Source organism: Gavialis gangeticus, unplaced genomic scaffold (assembly GCF_001723915.1).
Source record: "Gavialis gangeticus isolate Ggan-Ray unplaced genomic scaffold, GavGan_comp1, whole genome shotgun sequence".
NCBI lineage: Eukaryota > Metazoa > Chordata > Crocodylia > Gavialidae > Gavialis > Gavialis gangeticus.
Window position 1 is genome coordinate 4921768 of NW_017728997.1, and position 5004 is coordinate 4926771.

Sequence of the window (5004 nt, forward strand, 5' to 3'; positions counted from 1 at the left end):
TCCAGACGGCTCGTCAGGAATAGCTGTTCAATCATCTCCACTCCCACTCGGAACCAGGGTAGGCAATTCCTTGGCTTGCTTGTAGTCCAGTAGGACTTCAATCAGGTCCTGTTTCTTTTGCCCTTTTTTCCTTCGGATGCCTATCTCCTTCAATTTCCCCACCAGCTGGTCCACGGTCAGGTGGTAATACTTGTCAGCCATCCTAACTACCTACTGTATCCAGCTGACCTGACGCTGAATTAAAGAGTTGTCTGCTCAAGGGATTTCAGTGACTTTACTTCTTTTCCCCAAATTATGCCTTCTAGACAGCAGGCTGTAGGATCCCACAGCTCCCACCACGTGTGGCGGGACAGTAGAGGGTGTTCCTGCGCTAAGCCACCCACCTCACTGTGCCTGACCACCTACCAGCTCAAAGTGCCTCTCTGGGGGTGCCTTATGTCTGGACAACCCCCTACCTGGAGCTCACCCACGAGTCGGGGGGTACTGCTGCCACCACCCAGGAGATCTGGTCTGCTTCAGCCCCGTGCCCCCAGGGGAACACAGGCCTTGCACATCTTGAGGTGGCCCTGAAAAATCTTGGGGTGCTTCTTTTAACCTGAAGCACAAAAACTAACCTTCCTTAGTCAGCCAGACCAAGGAAGCACAAAGGTATACCTTTCCCAACAAGTTCACCACGCTTGGTACAGTGAAGAACTTTATTGGTTATAGGGAGTAAGCTTGGGGGAGGGTGCAGGATAGAGCAGTATCAAAGAATAATCTTAGGGCAAATAGTGGCTAGCCTTTGATCACGCATCTACTTTACAGCAAGCTATATATCTAGATAGGTTTCAGCAGTTTACTCACTTCAGCATCTTGCGAGAGAGGGAGAGAAAGAGCTACAGATGTTTCAGCTGCTGTGCGTGTCTTCATCATGGCTGCCGCCCCTCCTCCTGGCCAGTCTTGGCTTATGTAGCCCTTTTGACATCATCTACCTGATCCAGTCCCAGCCAGATATAGTTGGACCCCAGCCAACCAATTTAAAAAGCATCATCAGTCAACTCGGAGATTGACATCTCTGGGGCCACTACCCCCCTGCCATGAGGTCAGTGCTTAAAACAAAAGAGAGGTAGGGCCACACGCCGCCCCCCCACCTCACCTGGTCCAGGTCACGTAGGCAGAGCTGGCTGCTTAGCAACCAGAGTGATAGACAGGTAAGAAGACAATAACAAAGACAAAATAAACTGGAGGAGGTGGCAATGGAGATCCTTCACGCAGCATATTACTTAATAATTTAAGACAAAGCATCCAAGAATGTAAGGTTTTGGATACAGCAAAAGAAATATAGTCAAGCTTATTAAGAACCCATTCAAAGGATTTATTCCATGCTTACTCAGCGGAAGACCCACTGACATTATACTGGGTGTGCCTACACATGTTGTTAAAGGTATAAAGGCTTACTGCACTATAAAATATTGAGCAGTAAGCCTTCCCTGGTAGCATGTCTACACTGCGGTCCCTTGGTGTCGGAGCTGACTGGGACCAAATTTCTCCCAGTCAGCATCTACACATGCACTACTGCACGGCATCTACCGTACAGTTAGTTTACTACCTATATTTGCAGGTAGTAGCTAACTGCACAGTAGATTAATTTACTGCACAGGAAATGTGCACACATGTAGAGAATAATGCGTTACTGCACAGTAGATTAGTCTACTGAACAGTAAAGCGTTTCATGTAGACACACCCAAAAGGTAGCAAAGTTATGATGCTAAATTAGTATAAAATCTTCACTAAATGAACAGGGTAAATGCTTGTGTAGCATATGCTATTTCATTTGGTGAGCTGATGGTTGCGCTGATCAGGAAAATAAACGTCTCATTTTCTTTTCTTTCATAGCCATATCAATGAAGGCTTTCACCTAAAAACATACGTTCCTATGATGAGCTCCTCTGCAGCCCCTCTGTGATTACTTTTGTTACATAAAAGGACCACAAACCTGCTTAACTTTTCCATAGAATATGCCACTTCATGCAGTTCCCTGGTCAGAGTGAAGCTGAGAAGGACAGCCTTCTAGGTCCTCTCTTCTAAACAGGCCTAAGTATAGGACATGTTACAACGGAGTGAGTTTCTCTGAGAAGGAAGTCCCTTATTAGGGAAGGCCTCTTAATATCAGTGGAACACCATGAGACCCAGAATCTAAGACATGCAAAGATGTTCATCCTTACATGTTTGCAGAATCCTTACATCCTTACATGTTCCACTAGAAAATCAGGCACAAGACATCATGGCAATACCCACAATCTAAGCATTGGCACTTGATTGATTACGTCATTGTTCATGCCCAGGATCACAAATATGTCTTCATCACCCAAGCTATGCTAGGAGTTGACAATTGCTGGACCAATCACTGACTCATCTGCTCAGTTATGTCATTCAAACTGACTCCCACGTGACAGCTTCAACAGAAGCAATGACAAGGAAAGATCAACGTCAAAGGACTCATGGACCCAATTAAGCAAGACCTCTTTCACCAATGCCTTAACAGAAAATTACAATCAACAACAATGGGAGAATGTTGGCAGCACTAGGGGTGCCTTCAAGTCCACCCTCATCAGTGCCTGTGAAGAGACACTTGGATTCTCTACCAAAATGCTTCAAGAGTGGTTGATGAGAATGACTGGGAGATCCAAGAGCTGATCAACCACAAGCACAATAAACTCCAAGCAAAAGAAAATGAACCACCAACAAGCCAAGGCAGAAGTCCAAAGGAGAACCCACAACATGAAAAACAGAAAATAGGAAAACAAGACAAAGGAGATTCAACATCTCGCTAACATCCACGATATGAGGGTTTTTTCAATGCTATCAAAGCCACCTATATTCCAAGCACTCAGGCCCCAAATGCCTTGAGACCTAAGGATGGAGGTAAACCAGATGACCTTAGGGATGCCATGATCATGACAATCTTCAAGAAGGGAGACAGGTCCAACTGTGGAAATTACAGAGGGATCACCCTGGTGTCCACCATAGGAAAGCTCATTGCAAGAACCCTCCTGAACTGTCTCCTTCCATTTGCTGAAGATCTCCTCCTAGAATCTCAGTGTGAGTTTAGGACAGGGGTGGGCAAAGTCCAGCTTGCAGGCTGGGTCAGGCTTGCAGCAGACTCCATTTCCTAGCAGCCCCTGCCTGCATCTCTCCACCAGGTCTCCACGGAGACCCCAGGAGTGGTGGGGTTGACAGCACGGGGCCAGTGTCTCCATGGAGACAGACCCGAGCAGCACTGGCAGAGCGCATGGCTGGGCAGGGAGCTGCTCCAGGGCTGGGCTGGGATCTTGTGGTGACAGCGTGGGCTGGAGCCGGGTGTGCAGGCAGCGGATCACAACTCTGCCCCTGGTCCAGCCTGCACTGTCTCCACTGCAAGATCCCGGCCCCAGAGCAGCTCCCTGCCCATCTGCATGCCCTGCCAGCTCGCGGCTTGACCAGTCTCCATGGAGACTCTGGCCCCGCCGCGTTAGGGTCCCACCACTCCTGGGGTCTCCGTGGAGACCTGCTGGAGCGAGGTGGGCAGGGGCTGCTGGGAAATGGAGTCTGTCCACTGGTTGGATTTGCCATTTTGCCGAACCCCAGTTTAGGGCATCAAGAAGCACAACGGACATGATCTTTACTGCTTGCCAGCTGCAGGAAAAATTTTGGGAATAACATAAACCTCTCTATATGGCCCTCTTTGACCTCACAAAAGCCTTTGACTGTCAACCAAGAACCGCTGTGGAGGATCCTTCCAAAGTACAGATACCCACCAAAATTCACTGCCATTCTTTGCCTGCTCCATGGTGATATGGAAGCGGTGGTTCTCCGTAATGAATCTGTCACAGATCCTTTTGAGGTTAAGACAGGAGTTAAGCAAGCCTGTGTCACTGCTCCAACACTCTTCTCAATATTCCTTACTGTGATGCTACATCTGACCAACAAGCTTCTAATTGCAGTGGAGCTAAACTACCAAATGAATGGTAAACTGATTAATCTCAGCCAACTCTGAGACAAAAACAGGACCACTCCAACCTCAGTTACTGTGCTCCAGTGCTCTGATGATGCTGCAGCGTGTGCTCACTCAGAAGCAGACCTTCAGGCAACGGTCAACATCTTTACCAAGGCATACAAGAAAACTGGACCGACGCTTAACGTTTAGAAGACTAAAGTCTTCCATCAACAAGCTCTTAATGAGAAGTCTCCAGCTCCTGTGATTCAGATTTACAGTGAGACTCTGGAGAATACTGAGTGTTTTCCATGCCTTGTAGGCCATCTCTTGCAGAAGGTTGACATCGGTGAAGAAATCCAACGTCGCCTTACAGGTGCAAGTGCAGCCTTTAGATGCCCGAGAAAATGGGTGTTTGAAGATTGGTTCATTAGATCTGAAACAAAGCTCATGGTTTATCAAGCAGTCGTGATCCCCACCTTACTGTATGGAGCTGAGATATAGACAACATACAGATGACATCTCAAATTTCTGGAGAAGTACCATCAATGCTGCCTGCAGAAGGTCCTTCAAATCCCGTAGGAAAACAGACACGCCAACAGTAGCATCCTCTCACAAGCAAATGCCACAAGCATTGAGGCAATGATCATCCAACATCAACTTTGCTGAGCCAGCCACATCATCCGGATGTCCAACTCCAGACTCACAGAGCAAGCTTTATACTGCTAATTCAGTCAAAGTGTACACTCAAGAGGAAGGCACAGAAAGTGCTTCAAGGACATCTTCAAGGCCAGCTTAAAAAAAATGCAATATCAATATCAATTCATGGAAGAGTATCACCAAATGGAGAAAGAGTCTGCTGCGAGGATCTCAGTACTTGAAACCTTACCATGATAACAGGAGATGGAAAAGCAGGAGCAGCAGAAACTGTGTGTTGTTGACTGAATCAAGAATCTAGAGCCACTCACCCCACATGGAAACACATGCCTGAAATGCAAATCCTGGATAGACCTCATCAGCCATCTTTGGATGCATAAATGAAGCAATCATGG